The sequence below is a fragment of the Podarcis raffonei genome, chromosome Z, assembly GCF_027172205.1.
Source record: "Podarcis raffonei isolate rPodRaf1 chromosome Z, rPodRaf1.pri, whole genome shotgun sequence".
In the NCBI taxonomy this organism is placed as follows: Eukaryota; Metazoa; Chordata; class Lepidosauria; order Squamata; family Lacertidae; genus Podarcis; species Podarcis raffonei.
The window spans coordinates 46218118-46239160 of record NC_070621.1 but is presented as its reverse complement, the minus strand read 5'-3'; the positions used below and the strand labels follow the sequence as shown (position 1 = coordinate 46239160).

At 45.5% G+C, this 21043-nt stretch overlaps 1 protein-coding gene and 1 long non-coding RNA gene across 7 annotated transcripts in view; one reads left to right on the top strand and one right to left on the bottom strand.

The window, feature by feature from the left end:
• FGF13 (fibroblast growth factor 13) overlaps positions 1–21043 on the bottom strand; it is a 220767-nt gene that overhangs the window by 158220 nt on the left and 41504 nt on the right. The window lies entirely within an intron of this gene.
• LOC128406979 (uncharacterized) lies at positions 14108–17116 on the top strand. Its single transcript, XR_008328664.1, has 3 exons — positions 14108–14325; positions 16307–16366; positions 17008–17116. It is a non-coding gene; the product is annotated as an uncharacterized LOC128406979 (long non-coding RNA).

Here is a 21043-nt window from a genome sequence, read left to right as displayed (position 1 = left end):
GATAAAATCCTCTCTCTGCTAAGAGGCACAAGGAGAAGCAAAGAAAAATCTTTTGAAGCAAAGAACCTCAACTTCTGCAACGCAAGGTGTACAATTTTTATTTATTGCTTTTTTATCATCTGCAGAAGCTAGCATGGTTTCATGTCTTTCCTGGGGCTGTAATTTGCCTTCATTCTTTGTTATGCACAGCAGACAGAAAGCGTTCTTACACTTATTTATTTCTTTCCACTTACTTCCCCAGCTCTTAGCATATTACATGCATTAAACTCAAGCAGAACACTATCAAACTACAGCCAGCAAATGATGAAGAGAGGAACAGAACATCTCTGGGAATGGAGAAACCACTGCCAGTCTGTACTTGTGATTTAAAAATAAAATAAAACAATCTTCTCCAAAAAGAAATACCTGCCCACAGACTGTCTTACCAGATAAACAAGTCCCTTGGGTATTATCCGGCCCGTGGGCCTTAGTTTGGGGACCCCTGCTCTAGTTATCTCCCGCTTGGACTACTGCAATGCGCTCTATGTGGGGCTACCTTTGAAGGTGACCCAGAAACTACAACTAATCCAGAATGCGGCAGCTAGACTGGTGACTGGAAACAGCCGCTGAGACCATATAACACTGGTCTTGAAAGACCTACATTGGCTCCCAGTACGTTTCCGAGCACAATTCAAAGTGTTGGTGCTGACCTTTAAAGCCCTAAATGGCCTCGGTCCTGTATACCTGAAGGAGCATCTCCAACCCCATCATTCAGCCTGGACTTTGAGGTCCAGCTCCAAGGTCCTTCTGGCAGTTCCCTCCCTGCAAGAAGTGAGGTTACAGGGAACCAGGCAGAGGGCCTTCTTGGTAGTCACACCTGTCCTGTGGAATGCCCTACCATCAGATGTCAAAAACATAAACAACTATCTGACTTTTAGAAGACATCTGAAGGCAGCCCTGTTTAGGGAAGCTTTTAATATCTGATTATTGTATTTTAATGTTTTGTTGGAAGCCACTCAGAGTGGCTGGGGAAACACAGCTAGATGGGGGGGGGTATAAATAATAAATTATTATTGTTATTACTATTATAGGAACACAGGAAACTTCCTTGCACTGAGACAGTCTGCTTGTCCATCTGGGTATTGTCAACACGGACTGACAGTGGCTTTCCAAGGTTTCAGATAGCCATACCTAGAGCTGCCAGAGATTGACCCTGGGATCGGTGGCAGACTTTGGGCTCTCAAATTTCAACAGCGGCACCCTGTGTGATGCTAAAATTCTGTGTCCCCTTACCTCTCACACAACATTTTCTACAGCATTGTTTTGGCACTCCCTGCAACACACTGCCCAGTGCAGCTGGTCATGCTACCCTAAAACTGCCTCTGCTGGGACCTTCTGCATGCAAAGGTGATGCTCTAATATTGAGCTTCAGCCACTACCTTCAAAAAATCTTGCCATGGGTGTAATGCAACTTAGCAAGCATGACATCATGTTCCAAGCTAGCTCATGTTTCCACTTGGGCTGAGAGTGCAGTCATGTGCAGGAGAGGTGTGTTACAGGGAATATAATCACACCGCCTTTCCAAAGATGGAATTACTACTCTGTGAAGAAAGGCTGCAGCATTTGGGAGTTTAGTTCAGAGAAAAATATAAGATGTGACATAATGGAAACTTATAAAATGATGCATGACTTGGATAAAATGGATAAAAAGATGCTTTTCTCCTTCTCATGACACCAGTTGTTGTGGACATCCAATGAACTGAACATCAGAAGATTCAGGACTGATAAAATAACCTCCTTCTTCACCCAGCACCTTGTTAAACTATGGAACTCCCTTCTACAGAAGGCAGTGATGGCCACTAAACTGGATGGCATTAAAAGAGGATCAGACAAGTTCATGGAGGAGAAGGCTATCAATGACTGCTGGCCACAATGGCTATGCTATCCATCTATGGATGGAAGCAATAATGCTTCTGAGTTGTTGAAAACCACAGGAGGTGAGAGTGCTGTTGTGCTCAAACCCTACTAGAGGGCCTTCTGCAGGCATCTAGATGGTCACCATGATAACTGTATTCTGGACTAGATGGACTTGCTTTGGCCTGATCCAGCCAATGGAAAACCAAGCAAGACCTGAGCACAAGAGCACTCTCCCCTCCTGTGGGTTCCAGCAACTGATATTCAGAAAAATCACATAACGATCACCTGAGGCCCTTCTCTGTGTGCTTCATACATGGGAGGTCCAGAATAGCAACACAAAAACGGGCCTTTACTGCAGTGGCTCCCCGTTTGTGGAATGCCATCCCCAGGGAGGCTCGCCGGGCGCCTTCATTACATAATCTTTAGGCGCCAGGCAAAAAAGTTTTTCTATAACTAGCCACCTTTGGCTGATTAACATTCTATGGCCTTTTAAATGTGTCTGTGTTCTCATTTTATATATTTTTGTTGCAAACCACCCTGTGATCTTCGTATGAAGGGCAGTATGCAAATTTAATTATTATTAATAATAATATTGCCTTTGACTGTAGTCTTTTGGCGCCTGCTAAAAACAGTTTTGTTTAGACAAGCCTACCCAGTTATGTAGAATGTTGATGTGTGTTTAGCTCATTATTTATTTAAGTTATTTTTGAATGCTCTAAATAGCTGTTTTTAACTTGTTTTAGTGATAAATTTTATTGTTTTATTTGTTTTGCAAACTGCTTTGAAGGTTGGTTGGTTGGTTGGTTGGTTGGTTGGTTTGCTTGTTTGTTTTTTATAATCAAGTACTATATAAATGCTATGAACTGAATAAATAAATGCTTAAAAGAAACTCTCAAGTCTTTTTGGGTTCTTTCCAGATCCAGAAAAGTAATGCCCCTTTCAGTACCTGCAACACCATGATCCCAGATGCTTACCTCCCCACCCCCTTTCCCCAAATTTGCTTGGGAGTGGGCACATCAGTAGAAGCATTGATACTGACAGCAGCAAGCGCTTCCTCCTCTCCTGCCACCATGCCTGCCTTGTTCTGTCAAGGCACCTAGAAGACAGCTGAAAACAGCAGTGTTTCAGCTACAAGAAGGAGCCATAGGAAACCAAGTTCCCCAGGGATCCCAAGTCCAATGGTAATGGGTTGTGAACATGAAGCAAGGCAAATTGATCCCAGGCCCCAATCCCAAAGGATCTCCACCTGCCTTAAATGGACATGAGGCATTTCAACTGGACAAGAGTCTATATCTTGCTCCATCACTGTTCAAAACATAGTCCATTTCCAACCCCCCTTTTTAGCTGTCAAAGCAAAGAAGCTGGAAATAGTGCATTAGCTTTGTAGCATAATGATCATTGGTTTTTTTTGTTTCAGCTCCAGCTGCTTGCTGACGATATTAATTTCTGCGTTCTCAGAGGCTTAACAAAGCAATTACAGCAATGCACTTGCTTCTGTCGAGACTTAACGAAGGAATTATATTTCTCATGAAGCCAACATCAAAGTTCTATCAAAACCTCTATCCAGCAAAGCATTTGGAAATGCTTCCTTTTACAAAACAATGTCTCTTTCCATTAATGAAAGGCTTCTAATATTTGTACCTGACACAAAGTGAGATACATTTTTAAAACTCCTCTTAAGAAGATCTCCATCTTCCTTTCATGCTGCACCAGAGATTAAGAGACTTCCTTTCACAAAAACACTAAAAGCGATGTTCAAAAAACTAATAATTAGTGGAAGCTTGTCTATCAGGGCAACACAATGGTCTTATCCTGCCATCCCAACTGTCTGCCTTCTTACTTGCAAACAGTTCAGGGGGCAATACCACCAATCAGCTTTCTCCTCCTTAGTCACAGTGCTGTCCCCCCTGGAACTAAGCAGGGACAAGGATGGAGACAAGATTAGAATTAGCTCTGTCTGCTTATGCTCCCAGCATTCCACCTCACCTGTGCTGATGGGCACAAGCCAACATTGCAGGGATGCAAGGTTCTTGCACAATTACTTTCATAAGAAGCAGCCTTAAACTCTCAGACCACTGGTCTATCTAATTCAGCTCTGAGCCACCTTCTCCAGGGTTTCAGGCAGGAGACTCCTCAGTCTTAGCTTCGGGTGCTGGGGACTGAACACGGTACCTTCTGCCTGTAAGTCAGATGCTCTACCACTAAGCTGTGCCCCTTCTCTGTAAGACTCTTGTTTTCATCTGACTGGTAGGAGCTCTCCACAAGAAATCAGCCCTACCTGGAGATGTGGGGAATTGTGTGCAAAGCAGATGCTCAACCAATGCTATTTTTCTAGAAAAAGAGGTGCCGGAAATTACCATGAATGCCTCCCTTGCACTGGCGGAGGAACAGGGGGGCAGAGGGAGCGTACTGCCCCGGCACCATCGGGGAGGGGGGTGCCATCATGGCCGCCCCCCGGACACGTGCCACACCCACTGTGCCAGATGCCACACCCCCACAGGCAGTGCGCCATGCCCCGGGACGCACACCACGCCCCTGGGACACATGTCACACTCCCACAGGCATCGTGCCACGACCCTGGGTCACATGTCACACCCCCTGGGATGTGCGCCACCCTCGCCCCCACCTGCTCTCTCCACTGCTCCCTTGTTCTCTTACAGTGGCAATAGTGCCCACCTGAGAGGTTCCGGAACTGAGTTCTTGTGAGTTCCAGCTGAAAAACAATGCCCTGTGATCAACTGTCATGGAGTGGTTGGAAACAGAGAGATGGCAGGAGGAATCAGCTGAGGAACCCTAAGGGAAGAAAGCTCAGAACCCAGGGAGTGGTGGTGGGGAAACGATGAGTGGTCAGAGGGAGAAGAGGGAGAAGACTGGGAAGAGGAGGTATTGGAAGCTGAAGCGGCAACAGGACTTAGTGAGCGGGGGGAGTTTCTGGCAGAGAGAAGTCCAGAATCAGAGGCAGAAACTGAAGCAGGAGAGGAGAGAGGACAAGCAGCCAAGATGAGGCAGGCTGGTGAGGAGGCACAGGTGTCTCCCTATCCTGCTCCTTTCCCCCCTGGTCTCCCAGAAGCAGAAGAGGTGTGGTGAGGGAGGAGCAAAGGCAGGCACATCAGCATAGTCTCAGATTGCTTGGGAGGGACCCGGGAATGAAGGAGACTTAGGCAGCTGTGGGAAGGTGAGGACCTTCAGTCTCCACAACTGATTCATAGGGGCAAGAACTACCGGAGATGAGTTGCTGTGCTCATTAGGCCTGACACTCAATCATGTTTTTGCTAAAAAAGCGTTAACTCCAGATTGCATGGTGTGATTTACTGCTTCCCCTCCTCTGGCATCTACCTCTGAGTAACATATCTCCCCTACAATGGGAATTCCTGTGGGAATGTTCAGGGTGGCAGAGGAGGATATATTGTTTATTAATATCCTTCCTAACGTGCTCTTGCAATTTCCTTTACTTAGCAGAGATGACATTCCCTTCTCTCACACAGTAGAAAACTAGTTGCAAACTCGTGTGAGTTTCTTAAAACAATACACAATTCAATATGGCTTGTCCAGATTGAAATGTGTTTTAATATTTTCCTGGTAAGGCCCCTTGAATCCCTCCTAAAAGAATAAAGACACCACAGTCTTATTCATAAGCAAAAAAAAGAGAGAAAGTTTACTCATGATCAGGCAGAGCACAGTGTGATCCCTGAAGGCAGGCTAAAGGCTTAAAGTTACAAACTTATACTAACAGGATGATAAAGAAGATGACCCGGGGGACTGCTTGGCTGGCAGCCAGCAGTTCATTCCAGGAAGTTCGCAGGACGAAAAGAAGATGGAAAAGAGAGAGAGTGGCAGCATGCCTTGGCCTTTTACCAGGTCTGGAAAGGGCACATCCACCTACTAGTCACATGTAAGGAAGGATGTTCCAGGCCAGGAGGAACAGGAAGATTTGACTGTCTGGACCAAACATCCCCTTGCATGTCCACTCTAGCAAAACAAGGAATGTTGTATTTGACTGCTCCCAGTGGATTACATCCCACACTTCCTTGTATGTAAATAGCCATAAGATCACCCTGGACATTCTCTATGTATGTTAGTTCCTGTCCATTTCCAACACACACACACACACACACCCCAAGGTTTTAAAAAACGGTGTCCTAAGTGTCGCCGAACTGCAACTCCCACCATTCCTGGCCATTGGACACAATTGCTGGGGCTGCTGTGAGCTGCAATTCAACAACATCTGGAGGACCAAAGGTTTCCCGCTCCTAGAGTGAAGCACTGCTTTGGGATTGGCCCTCTTATTTTCCATAGCAGCAGACAGCTGGCCAGGACCTTGGCAAAAGAAGAAAAAGAACGAATGACTTCGAGGCCAATCTTATCAGCAGGAGGCAGCCTAAATGGCAGCAAATATATCACAGTGGGGAGTAAGGAGAGATAATTAAATCCAGTATGGTTTAAGCAGAATAGCAGGTGATAGGCGCAGCTGCACAGATGACAGGTATGCTACTGAAAAGCTGAAATACAATGCAGACACGCACATCAAATCACAAACTCCTGCTGCAGGAAGATTGGAAAACAAACAGGCAGAAACAGATGAGATTCTGGAGGATTCTTCCCCTTTTCTAAAAAGAGGAAATGGGGTGAGGTGGAGTGTGGCTCAGTCAGTAGATCATGAGACTCTTAATCTCAGGGACTTGAGTTTAAGCCCAACACAGGGCAAAAACCCCACACTGGGCAAAAGATTGCAGGGCCCTCGTGGCCTCTTCCAACTCTACAGTTCTATGAACTATGATTTTTAATGAACACAGGAAGAAGCTGCCTTATACTGAGTAAGACCGTTCATCCACCAGGTTCAATGTTGTCTACTCTGACTGGCTCAGTTCCCCAGGATTCAAGACAGGAGGCCCTCCCAGCCCTACTTTAATTGAACCTTGGAGCAAACCTGAGATCTTCTGCATGCAAAGCAGGTGTTCTGGCACCAAGTTGACAGCCACTACCTTCTGTGGGAGAAAATTCAACCATATGCTATGTGAATAAGTACCTTTTTTTTTACTCATCCTGAATCTTCCAATATTCAGATTCCTTGGAGACGGTATTCAGCTAAGCTTATTCAGAGAAGACTCACTTAGTTCATTCATTAGCTGGATTTTAGTGAACTCTCCTTCATTGGAGGATTTTAAACAGAGGTCTAACAGGATGATCTAGTTGAGATTCCTGCATTGCAGGAGTTGCAGGGGGTTGGACTAGATGGCCCTTGGGGTCCCTTCCAACTCCACAATTCTATGACTCCACCCTGGATGTCCATGAATTCAAAACTTCACAAGTTGGTTTATTCCACTTCTCCAAAGTTTCCCTAAAGCTTCACATGGCATAAAAGCCACTTCTAGAAAACTAATGGAACATGGTGCATGTTTGATGCTAATTTCTATGTAGTCTGATTCTAGAAAAATCCCTTTGTGCAGCCCTCGTGGCCTGGAATATCATGAGAGTAAAATGGCAAAATATGGGGCTGCATACTAGCATACAGTTATTTCATGTTTTCATATGGGGGACAGAAACTTGCATGTGTGGAAATGGTGGGGGAGTAGTGTCGTTGTCCAATGACGTTCTTTGATGTGTCACACTATGCCCACTGATGTGAATGAAATTTAGCACAACATTCCAGTGTATCAGTTGAAAAGCAGGAGTTTCATAATGCAAGATTGGCCAATGGCCTACAGTGCAGCCAGCTTGCTTCCAGAGAGGACCAACAGTCCACTTTCTCTATACCATGCATAGCTATGAGGCAGGCAAGCCTACCCTCTCTACTGTGTTCCCAGAGCTATGCCATAAGGATGCCTTAAGGATCTGTGAGATACAATATGTGAGGCATGTTGAACACTTGAGCTGTGCTATATAAATGCTGCAAGTTGTTATTATTAGCATCAACAAATTGAATAAACCATGCTAATAAAGCACGCTTCGTGATTCATCATTGAAGGGCACCATTCCGCAACAAGGCATCGTGATGCTGCGGTTTTGCCACCAGATAGGATTTTGAATTTCAATCCAGAGGCAGTTGTATCTGAGTGATCTTCAGATAAAAGGCATGATAAAGATGTTCATTAAATTAATCTAAATGGGCCTGCGGCACTTTAGTCTCAAGTAAGAAAATTAATTGCATCATCTGAGTGGCAAATGCATCTAATGCAAAAAAAATGATAAAAAAATTAACCGTAACCGTGGCAGCTGCAATTCAAAGCTTGACAACAAGGTATGGAAACAATGTGGGGCATACAAAGCTGCCTTGAAGCAGGGCAGACTGTTCAGCAATCCACTCTTACAGGTTCTCCAGGACCTCAGACAGAGGTCTTCTCATCACCTGCTGGGAGGACTGGTTGGGCAGAAGACCAACAAGCGATAAAGCAGAGTCAATGACAGGCTGAGCCAAATAATTTGCAGTATTGTCATAAGAATCTAAGAAGGCCCATCTAGCCCAGCATCCTGGTCTCACAGTGGCCAATCAGTTGCCCTAGTTGGGAAGCGCACAAGCAGGACCCCTTCTATTGTTTCCAGCACCTTGTGTTCAGAAGCATTGCCACCTCCATTCATGAAAGAGCATAGCCAGCATGACTAGTAGTCAACAATAGCCCTCTCCTCCATGAATTTGTTTAATCCTCTTTTAAAGCCATCCAAGCTGGTGGCCGTCACAGCCTCCTCTGGGAGTCAGTGAAGAGCTCCTTTCTTTTATCTGTCCTGAAGCTCCCAACATTCAGCTTCATTGGATATCCATGATATCCTCTTTCTTTGTGCCATGCATCATTTTATAAACATCTATCACGTCATCTCTTACTCACCTTTTCCCTAAACTAATAAAATAAAATCCCAAATGCTGCAACCTTTCTTAATAAATGAGTAGTTCCATTCTCCTCCTCTTGCTGAGTTCTACAAGGGCAACACAAACTAAAGAGGAGGAAGCAGATAGATGGTGTCAGCCCCTGCGCTCATATTGGTGCAGGTGGTCTGGCCCTTGGGACCTTTTCCAGACCGCCTCCCTCACTGCCCCTACTTTGCACATGGAGTATTTTTTCCTGGCTGGAATGTGTGACTGAAGCCCGGAAATGCCTCTCTCTTGCCTGGGGGAAGGAAACAGGGGTATGTGCATAAAAAGGTAAAGGGACCCCTGACCATTAGGTCCAGTCACGGACGACTCTGAGGTTGCGGCGCTCATCTTGCTTTATTGGCCGAGGGAGCCGGCGTACAGCTTCCGGGTCATGTGGCCAGCATGACTAAGCCGCTTCTGGCAAACCAGAGCAGCATACAGAAAATGCCATTTAACTTCCTACCGGAGCGGTACCTATTTATCTACTTGCACTTTGATGTGCTTTCGAACTGCTAGGTTGGCAGGAGCAGGGACTGAGCAACAGGAGCTCACCCTGTCATGGGTATTCAAACTGGCGACCTTCTGATCAGCAACCCCAAGGCTCAGTGGTTTAACCCACAGCACCACCCGCATCCCTAAGTATGTGCATAGAAATGAGATTACTGTACAAAGGTAAAATTGGCATTTGTTGCTCTGATCATTTTTGCCTCTGGTCCTATCCACCCATGGCATGTGGCAAAACCTTTTCCTGACCTTGCTTTAAATGTACAGGGAAGTGTGTGTGTGTGTGTATGCAGTGATTCTCCCCACCTGCATTCTGAAATGGCACAGTTCAGAAACAAGTTCATCTGTCATTTATCTGGACTAGTATAGTATTGCATTTAATTTTACTTTATTGCAAGAGAAGAAACTGGCATTGTTTGGGGTGGAGTTATCTCTAAAAAATTAGCTGCCCAAACGCACTTCTGCATCATAAACAGCCTTTAGCCACAGTTTAGGCCTGGACAAGCTGATCTGTTCATCTGTCTGAGGATGACACGTACATTTCAGATTCACAGGCAGAATAATTTCTGTGGCCCGAGGTGTTCTATGCTGCGGCTTTCATTCTGCAGCTTATGGATCAAGCTCAAAATTATGTGCCGCTCTGCAGCCGTGCAGCGCTCACTGCTTGAACTTCAAAGTTAATTCAGATCTCAGCTGAGTTTAATACCTGAAGATCTAACTCATCATCTGCCAGTTGACAGAACAGCAGTAATTAGGAAGACTGTTAAAACAGCTGAATGTGCTAAAAATAAGAGTCTATATTGGGGATGTTCTGCCCCCAGTTAGCAATTAGGCAGGGTCCTTTTGAAGGTTGAGAGTATGTATTAGGGGTGTGAATGCTTATAAGATACTATCAGACACAATCAGGCAACTGTCCTTGAAAGAGAGTCTGAGCTTGCATATTAACTGTGGTGGTCCACTGTCATGGACTGGTTGGATGCAGAGGAATGGTGGGAGGAACCAGCTGGGGAACCCCCAGGGGAAGATGTCTCAGAGCCCAGGTATTGCTGGTGGGATGAAGATGAATGGTCAGAGGAGAAGTGGGTGAAGACTGGGAGGAGGAGGTGTCAGATGTTGAAAAGGTAACAGGGCTTAGTGAGCTGGGATAGTCAGTGGCAGAGAGGAGTCCAGAATCAGAGGAAGAAGCTGAAGCAGGAGAGGAAGTCAAGAGGCAGAGATGAGTCAGGCTGGTGAAGAGTCATGGGTGTCTCCTCCTGCTGCTGTGACACCTGCAAACACCTCTCCCTCCTTGTCTCCTAGAAGCACAAGAGGTATGAAAATTGTGGAGGATGCACAGAAGCAGTCTTCGATTGCTTGGGGAAAACCCTGGAGAGGAGGGGACTTAGGCAGCTGGCCAGCTGTGGGAAGGCGGGAACCTTCAGTCTCAGCATCTGCTTCATGGGGATGAGACCTTCCAGATATGAATTGCTGTGCTCATTAGGCCTGACACTCCTGTGTTGATTGTGTTTTTGCTAATAAAGAGTTAACGCTAACTTGCACAGTATGATTTACTGCTGGCTCACCTCTGACATCCACATTCTCTATTGCACTCACACGACATCCAACATACAGGAGGAGCAAGTGTGCTTGCTCTTTATTTGAGCTAGAAAGATGGCATCTCCCATTAAACTTCTGGATAAGCGAAACTCAGCTCTAGAACTTATCTGTTCATCACAATACATTAAGGAATTAAACCCTTCAGGGGGAGATGTGTAAGGCAAAACTTCCCATTTCATAGCTGGGAATAGGCTTTCTGAGCATAAGAAAGAAAGAAAGAAAGAAAGAAAGAAAGAAAGAAAGAAAGAAAGAAAGAAAGAAAGAAATGTTTTAGGATAATGTGCAGGAAGGGTGGAGGCATGAAGGAGAGAATTGTTCTTGAAAGGTGTAAAACCCAGATTCCAAGACTGCCAAAATGTGGAGACAAGGCAGTTTGAGACCTGTCAAATCCACAGGCATAAGAAGGAAAATAAAAAAACCCCAGATATGCAATATCAGGCAAAATGTGCCCACTGATGTCCTGGGTGACTCTGTCTCCTTTTAACCTAACACTGGGTTTATGTCTGAATTCATGGTGACCTGCTGCTAGTCAGTACAGACAGACAGTCAATTTAATGATTATCTGCATTGTTTTTAGCAGTGTTTTATATTTTATCATTGAAAATTGCCCAGATATTTTATGATATGGCAATACAGAAATACTTTTTATCAATAAACAACATTACATTTTATTTACTGGCCACCCCAAAACTAAATGAGAATTGTGGCACCATTTATTTATTTATTAGCAATGGTGAAGTCAAGATTCCCCAAAGAGAAACAGGCCTCAAGGGCATTCTGATTTAAGAATTAATTTGCAGCAGAAACCAATTTGAGCAGCTTCCTTAAGTTTTCACCTTCTGCAAGCGGCAGCTGGTCCACGTCTGCCACATAGCTGAAAGCTGAACCAAGCAATCACATGTCTAGGGGCTCAGCCTGTACTGTACTTGAGCTTCAACCTCATCATGAAAGAAAAGCTGAATCACAGAATCATAGAATTGTAGAGCTGGAAGGGCCATCTAGTCCAACCCCCTGCAATGCAGGAATCATTTGTCCAATGTGGGGCTCAAACCCACAACCCTGGGATTAAGAGTCTCAAGCTCTTCCAACTATATTGAAAAAAAGGAGCAATGAGACCTCAGAATAGGCCTCCATCTACCCAGTGACACCTACAGTGGCACCTTGGGTTACAGACACTTCAGGTTACAGACGCTTCAGGTTACAGACTCCGCTAACCCAGAAATAGTACCTCGGGTTAAGAACTTTGCTTCAGGATGAGAACAGAAATCGTGCAGCGGCGGTGCAGCGGCAGCAGGAGGCCCCATTAGCTAAAGTGGTGCTTCAGGTTAAGAACAGTTTCAGGTTAAGAACGGAACTCCAGAACGAATTAAGTTCTTAACCCGAGGTACCACTGTACTCTGTCTGGCAGTAGCTCCTTGGGGTCTTAAGCTGAGAGGGCTTTTGTTTACCACTTCAAACCTGAGCCTTTTAAAAGAACTGATTATGCCAAAGATTGACTGGAGAGTCTTCTGCAGCTGAGCTAGGGTCCCATGCTGCTATTATATCTATCTATCTGTCTGTCTGTCTGTCTGTCTGTCTGTCTGTCTATCATCTATCTATCATCTATCTATCTATCTATCTATCTATCTATCTATCTATCTATCATCTATCTATCATCTATCTATCTATCATCTATCATCAGCTCCCTATTTTTCTGTACGAAATGGTTCAGAGCAGCTAACGAGAGGGTAACTGGCAGGGTGCAAAGCTTTGCCATGTTATTGAAATTATCATATTAAAGCATATATAAAACAAAGGGAGCAGCACCAGCCAATCAAATTATCTAAACAGCTCTCCACTGCAAAACAAACCCTTGGTGGAATAAATAAATAAGGCCCATCTCGTCCAGCGTTCTGTTCTCACAGTGGTCCCAATGGACAAGGCTTGAACACAACAGCACTCTCTCCAGTTGCAGACCCTCCAAGTGTCCCTATTTTCCAGGGACATCCCTGATTTAGAGAAACCGTCCCAGTTTCTGATTTGATCCTGGAATGTTCCACCTTTCCTTAATGGTAAAGGTAAAGGGACCCCTGACCATTAGGTCCAATCGTGACCGACTCTGGGGTTGTGGTACTCATCTTGCTTTATTGGCCGAGGGAGCCGGCGTACAGCTTCCGGGTCATGCTTCCCTATTTTCATTGGAGAAATGTTGGAGCGTATGGAGTTATCCAACCCCCCAAGCCATCTGAAGGCAATCCTGTATAGAGAAGGTTTTTAAAAAATGTTTAGCGTTTTATTATGTTTTTATATATGTTGGAAGCCACCCAGGTTGGGCTGGGGCAACCTAGTAGGATGTGTGTGGTATAAATAGTAAAATTATTATTATGGAACGGGACGTTCCTATTTTCATCAGAAAAATGTTGGAGGGTATGCATTTGTGATTCCAGACAACTGGCATTCAGAGGCATGACGCCTACGACATTGGAGGGAGAGCACAGCCATTGTGGAAAGTAGCCACTGTTAGCCTTACCCTCAGTAAATTAGGTAGCAGCTAGCCTTATTGAAAGCTAAGCAAGGTTCGGTGGAAAAAAGATCGGTCAGGAATACTAGAAAATAAGTAAATAAGTATATACTACCCTTAGAGACTGCGCCATAATCTAAGACTCGCACTAGGAAAATTGACATCTCTCTTTCCTACCCAAGACACTAATGACATCTTTGGTCAGCATCCCCATTAATGCAATTCTGAAAACACCACCTTATAAAGCGGCGGGAGGGGGGGGGGAATCTGAGTGGAAATATTCCAGCAAATGCATCAGTTTGTTGTATATCATGGGTAGGCAAACTAAGGTCCGCGGGCCAGATCAGGCCCAATTGACTTCTGGATCCAGCCCATGGACAGTTCGGAAATCACCACGTGGATCGCAAGCACGTGTGTTCTTTCCTTCTCCCTCAGACGGCGGCAGCGGCACCTCCTCCCTCCCTCCTCCTGGCTTCTCCCTGCCCTGCCTATAGGAGGAAGGGGGCTGGGCTTTGTTGGTGCCAGCAGCAGCAGCAGCAGCAGCAGCGCTCCAGCGGCTGCCATTTTAAGCAGCCCCTCTCCGGAGCCCTGTCATGCGCTGCTCATCGTCCCACTGCCACCAGCCTCTGCTGCTCACAAGACACAGGTAAGCAGCCACCGGGGCTCGTAGTGCTCTTGCATCCTTCCCTCCCCCCAAATATAGTCCAGCCCCCCACAAGGTCTGAGGGTCAGTGGACTGCCCCTCTACTGAAAAAGTTTGCTGACCCCTGTTGTATATATTTAATCTGAGAACTTACAATTTGTGTGTATATGTGTGTGTGTGAAATATAGTGAGTTAAAAACTCAACCTTCAAGTCCAGGCAACTGTGGGGTTGTGTTCAGAAAAGATTGAAGGGAGTAGGGAGAGAGACAGCTCAATACATTTTATGCTATTTTGTTCTTTCAGGAGGAGTGAAGGATTTTGAAAGAAATCCACCTCCATGTAAGTTAAGTACAATTATCTGTCTCCCCCCCAAAAAAACAAACCCATTTCTGAAAGTAAAATACAGCAGGAAGAAAGAAAAGGCTGTGATCTCCTCCCCCACTGCCTAGCCAAACCAAGTAAACAACATTAAATGCAAATTCAGAAAAGGAAAGTTCATGACCAGGGGTATTGAAGTGAGGTTGGAGTGTGTGTGAAAGAATAGGCATGCATCTCAAAGTTTCTTCATATTTAGGGCTGCAGTGAAAGCTGACATTTCTAAATGGAGGGGGAGATGCTGGAGCACAAACAAACAAACATCTTTTCAAATCTCAACACATTTGTCTTGCAAAATATTAAAATAAATGTACCAGCTCATCTCTGGTTCTGCCTGCTTTGCTTAATAAATGCTTTGGTTAATAAAAGCTCAGGCTGAAGACAGGGGAGTGTTATTCTCCTATCCCACTGCTAGCCTGTTCGTGGTAGTGCAACAGGTAGTGCCCATGAGGTGGAACATATTCATTATCCCTTTGCCAGAAATGGTCAAGCAGGTTTCATGTGGCTTTAGAAACCTAGAAAGCTGTTTGGCTCGAGGCAAAGGAGGAGCAAAAGGGATGGTTTTGCACATGGTAGTAAGAAAGTGCCTCTGTCAATCAGCTCTCCCAAAAGTTGGATGAGAGCAAAGGTCCTGCTCCTCCAGTGTTCTGTTCTGACAAGAAGCCTTTGGCAAGCCTGCAAGCAGGTCATGAGCACAATCACACTCTCCTCTTCATATTCCCCAGCAGGTGGTGTTTATCAGCTGCTAGCCATGACAGTTAAATAGAACCTCCACATTCAGCTGCAGTCTAGCTTTGAATACCAACTGCTGAGGGGCAAAGGAGACAGCTGTTGTCTTCAAGCCATGTTTGTGAATCTTCCAGTGACATTCAGGTGCTCCCTGCTGGAAAAAGACACTGGGCTCAAAGAAGTTTCCATGCAGCAGATTTTTGACCAGCGAAAACTGCAGGCCGTGGAAGAGAGTTTGTATACATATCAGAAGTGGTGAAACTTTTTAAGCCTGCATTCCAACATGGGCAAGTTTCAGAGCGCCAGATGCCAAAGGAGGGCCAGGCACAATGTGACCACATTTTATTGGACACCAGGATGCTGCCTTTTGATCAGAGGACTGCTTCTCTCTGTGGGCAAGTGGAGCATACCCTCCAACATTTCTCCAAAGAAAATACGGATGCCCTAAGGAAAAGTCAGACATTCTGGGATCAAATCAGAAACCAGGACATCTTCTTTAAATCAGAGATGTCTCTGGAAAATAGGGACGCATGGAGGGTCTGGTGTAGCAGTTTCTGAGGTGTATGTCAGACCCTCCAAGTGTCCCTATTTTCCAGGGATGCCCCTGATTTACAGAGGCTGTTCTGGCTTCTGATTTGATTCCGGAATGTCCCATTTCTCTTTAGGCTGTCCCTATTTTCAGTGGAGAAATGTTGGAAGGCATGGAGTTATCCGACCCCCCAAGTCATCTGAAGGCAATCCTGTATAGGGAAGTTTTGTTAAATGTTTAATGTTTTATTATGTTTTTATATATGTTGGAAGCTGCCCAGAGTGGCTGGGGCAACCCAGTAAGATGTGTGGGGTATAAATAGTAAAGGTATAATTATGGAATGGGATGTCCCTATTTTCATCAGAGAAATGTTGGAGGGTGTGGTATGTGTTTATTTCATTGATGGCAGGCTGATGGGAGTGCAGACATTGCTGCACCATTTTCCACCCATCCTCTTTTGGCTCTTTTAGATGTGGAAGCCATTTTGTGTAATGCCAAACCCCTATGGTGGCCATTTTGTAACTGCGGTGCTCATGTCACTTTCTGAATGTTCCAAATGGGTCTATGGGTCCCAAAAGGCTAGTGCCCTATGTCCTGCTGTCACTTGTGCCTGCCATCACTGAGGGGCAGAGAGGCTGCAGGGCCCCAGAGTTCTGCCCTGAAATCTGGTTCTAACCATTCCTCTAGATGTTCCTTCTCTTGAATTGCTCCTAGGAAGACCCCAGCACCAAAAGCAGGCATTGAAAAGTAAGCGTGCGAGCCTTACGGCTCAGCAATGACAGTCCCATCAACCCCAGAAGCTTTTCAGCACTGGCTATTTATGACTGCAGAACGAGTTCATTTTCTGGGAACTCTGAACTGGTGTCTCAGCCACATTTTCCTGCTACTTCTTTCCATTCTTTGCACCCTCTCTTCTCCCTGGTGCCTCCCTCCAAATGATTTTAATTCAAGTGACGTTTGTCCTGTGTAGAAGGTTTTGAAGATAATGAGCATTGGCAGCCCTTAAATGATCTGCCCATGTTTTACATTCTCCCCTATCAAAAAGGAGGGAGGTAAATACTTAATTCATGAGCAATGTGTTCCATGTGAGATATCACACACACAAGATTACCTTGGCATAGATTTTCCTCTGGCCCCAACAAGATAAACAGCCTGCATGCGGTTGCTCAGAATGGGAGAAAGTTCAATGGGGCTTAATTTCAAGGACACATACATATGTGCAGGATTGTAGACAAGTTACTCCCATTGCTTGCTTTTTTTCTGTAACACACTGCTGACATGTAGGATTGAGGTGCAATCCTATAAAATAGGGAATGGGATTTTAGCCATGCAGAAGTTGGAAGTTTCTACATGTAGACCTCACGGACGCCTCTTCTTTCTCCATCCAGGCAAACAAACGAAAAGGGCAAGCAAAGTGATCCACATGAAGAAAGTTTGCAACCTTCAGGACTTCTTAGTTTCAAGAAAAGGTGACATGGTAGAAGTTTAGAAAAGTATGAATGAACTAGGCAGAGAGATTTCTTTCTTTCTTTTTCCTTTTAAAAACTGTTTCTATCTCCCCAGGCAGCACTGACTCTTTTACAAAGCCAACTTATTTCCAAAATGTCATCATCCTCTGAACCTCAACCATGGCCAAAATGTGGCCCCTTTCTGCTTCCTCTATCTTACATCTCCATCAGGTGTTATTAGCATCCTTCTAAATATGGCTAAGAGATTGAGCCTTTCTTCTTAGCCTTTCTAAGTTGCCATGTGAAGCAGTGTTGACTCCAGGCTCCAGAAGGGCTGGGAGGAAGATATCATTCATGCTCATCCTCCCTTGGTGAACTGGCCTCTTCATTGCAATAGGCGCAATGAGCTCTTGGCAGTCGGCCCCTGCTGGGGATTGAGCCCTCTCCAGAGGCCCAAATATCCTGACTCTTGTTGCCAGCCCTAATGCAAACCAAGGCTGATTCACACAGTTTATTCCAGTTCCTGGGTGTTTTTGTAACTGATTTTGCAACTGATTTGAGGTTTCACCTGACATATGGACCCATTCTGGAAAAGTAATGGAATATAGTACACACTTGGCACTCATTTCCATGTTATTTGGTTCCAGAAAAGAATCCATTTGCAGCCCCCTTAATCCAGGAAAACTGTGGGAGTAAAGTGATGAAATTTGAAGCAGCATACCAGCATAAAGTTCTTTCCTGCAGTTTTCATGGGGGAATCACAGGGGAACAGAAGCACACAAGTGTGGAAAGGGTGGGGGAATAGCAGCATTGTCTAGAGATGTCCAGTGTTGTGCCATGCACTCACTGGGGTGAATGACATTTACCCTGGCATGCTGGCAATTCAGTCAAAAATCCACAGTTCCGTAATGCAACAACGGGTATTGCAGTGTGAAAGGAACATTAGAAAATGACACGGAAGTACTAGCATTGCATCAGGAAAAGTAATGCTATATTCCTCATTTCTTGTAAGCATATATTGCATCTAAAGTTGCCAGGCTTTTGCTTGCAAAACTGAGGGTTTTCACGATAAACATCTCAATAAGCAAAAGCATTGGTATAAATATAACCCTCTCTCATATGAAGCTGGCTGCAAGAGAGGCTTAAGTCACTGGGAGAGGGAAGAGATGACGATCCCTAAATATTTATATCTCGGCAGTGGAAAGTGGCACCAGAGGCTCAGGGGGGAACCTGGGCTTTAAGAAGACAGGAGACAGCTCTGTTCAAAGGCTTTGCAAAGGCAGGGGGAAACAGGTAGTCTGGCACAGCACTAGCAGAGTGACAGAACTGTAAGCTAGATCAGGAGCGGGGAAGTTTTCTCAGCCCAGGGGCCACATTCCCTTCTAGGCAATCTTCTGAGGGGCCCATGCCGATGGGGGGGGGGAGGTCATAGGCAAAAGCAGGCAGAGCAACAAATGAAAATTTTGCCTTTATGCAGTAGGCTGGTTTCTACACTTGTGCACACACCTCTTTGCATCCTCCACCCAGGCAGGTAAGAGGAATTTATCAGAGTTCCTGAACAGTGCAAAGCAGCACCACCAGTGAGGGTGTGTGGCCTGGGAAGATGGAGTGTGGCAGAGCATTCCAAGGGCCAAATAGAGGGGTCTGGGGGACCACATTCAGCCCTGGACCTGAGATTCATCACTCATGGGCTAGGTGGTCCTTGCTCTGATGCTCAGGAGCATGGAGAATCCAGAGATGACCCAGGTGTCCATTGGGAGCTGGGTGGTTGATCAAGAAGGGGAAGGAGCTGCCCGATATAATATAATGCCCGATATTTATATATGATATAATTATCTCCCTCTTTACAGGAGCTTTGCTGGCATAACAGCTGTCTAGTGGACAGCTCCAAGTGACCCTGACCTCAGCCACCATGCACCTCACTCTCAGGTGTGGGGATCAGCCTCTGACAATAATGCCTCCACAATAACCCAGCAAGGCAATTCTACTAGCACAACAAGCAAGCCATAGGTGACCCAGTTCCAGAAACAAAAGGCCTCAGATGCACACACAACACTGACATTCAAAGCTGCCTTACCTCCAGTTCTGTGGGTGCTTGAGGCTCACATATGGAGCAGGCAACACCCATTCGCAAGTCGGAGTCAGTCAGAGAGCATACCAGACCTTGGATAGCTCCAATGAGACCTGCTAAAGCAGCTTCCAGGTAAGTGGGGTCTGCAGGGAGCTGGCACCATTTGAAGCCTTATGTAGGAGGAGCTGTCTGGTTGGTTAAAGCATCCTCTGCTTATTCTGTAGCCTTTGGCTTCTGGAGAGGCGCAGGCATTGCAGCAGTCTCATCCTCTGAGTCAGAAGATGGTGATGGTGCTGTGTCCTGTAGGTATGAGGCCTCCAAATAAGGTTGTTCTGAACCTCAACCATGTCCTCAGCTGTCCAATGCAAGGTCCCCAGGTTATGGGGCCATGGCACCAGATAGACAGAGTTGGACCATTGTTCCACCTAGCCTAGTGATGCCTGCTTCTACTACAGCCCTGTTGCCTGCAATTGCATCTCACTCTTAGCTAGATTTTAGATTATGTGTGAGGAGAGACTGCAACCACTTGCTATTACTGAGGTGACTCTAGAAGGGATGGGGTTATTGGAAAAGTAGAAGCCAATCCATTTTAAGGCCATCTGAGATGGCACATGGGAGATCTGTGGTCAGATTTAACAAATTAAGGTGAGTTCTACATGTCGCAAAACAAAGAGATGAGGACAAAGAAAGAGAGATTTGCAGGAAAAAAATGCATTGATTTGTGTCCTTATTTGCAAATTTAGAAGTATTTACTATTATTTAAATAGAAACAATCAATTTTATCACAGTCCAGAACGCTGTGAGCCAAAGACCAGTGTGACTGCCCTGTCCGCTGTACAGCTGTTAATTTCTGGTGGAAAACGTCAAAGCCTCACTCTCCTTCCAAATGGTTTTTAGCCTTTAAAGAAAAATCTCCCCATACTTAGGGATGTAGAGTCCGTCAAATAGAGGAACACTTCAAATAAAGACTCTCCTGTATGGTCACCCAAACCCAAAACCTTTTTCTTTGGTTAATAGCTGCCATGAAATTGAGGCAGGGCCAAGTGCCCAGGGGGAGATAGGAGTTAGTCCTTTGCACCTGCAGTTTCCAGCAGATTGAATCCCACTGTTCATAAGCTATTAGCTTCAGAAAGAAGACAAAAAACACCATGTCTGCCACTGCTGCCTCAGCATCATGGTTGCATCCGTCATCATTAGCTTTCTTGACAGACTTTCATCTATCTGACAGAACCTTGGCCTGATGTCTTGCAGGTGTTGGACTCCAGCTTCCATCAGCCCCGGTGGCCAGCATGGCCAATGGTTAGGGACAACAGGAGTTGGGAGTTCAATGGCATCTGGGTGGCACCAGGTTAAGGAAGGCTGCCCACAGATGAGCGAGAAACAGAACTCAGCAGTGGGGAGATGCAAATAAAGGGGTGGGGCCAGTGAAGGCTTGCCAATAAGGGTAAATGGGGCAAAGCACCACCAACTACAGTCTGCTCTCAGTCAGAGCTTACCATGTCTGCCTTCTTATTTCCAGCCAATCAAAGGGTGGCTATGCCTGTCATTGGCACTGGAACCGCCTACTGTTGGTCTTCTCCCCAGCAGTCCCAAAGGGCAGCAACCAGCCCCTGGGTGGGACTATGCAAATATCAGGCCCAATTCTCATTGGCTGAAGATTAAACCAGATCAGGGCCACTCCAAAGTGACAGATCAGGCTCTGAATTGCATTGCGGGGGATGGGGCGGGGCGAGGCTTGTGAACATAGCCCTAGCAGTTACTCCTGGGTGGGGAAAGTAAAATTCTGTATTTGTGGATTGCATGCTATAAGGCTCAATAAAAGGCATTAATTCAATATTAAAACTCCCACACACATACAAAAAAAAAGCACCTGTTATAAGGACAGGCTGTGAACTAGCGCTTAAT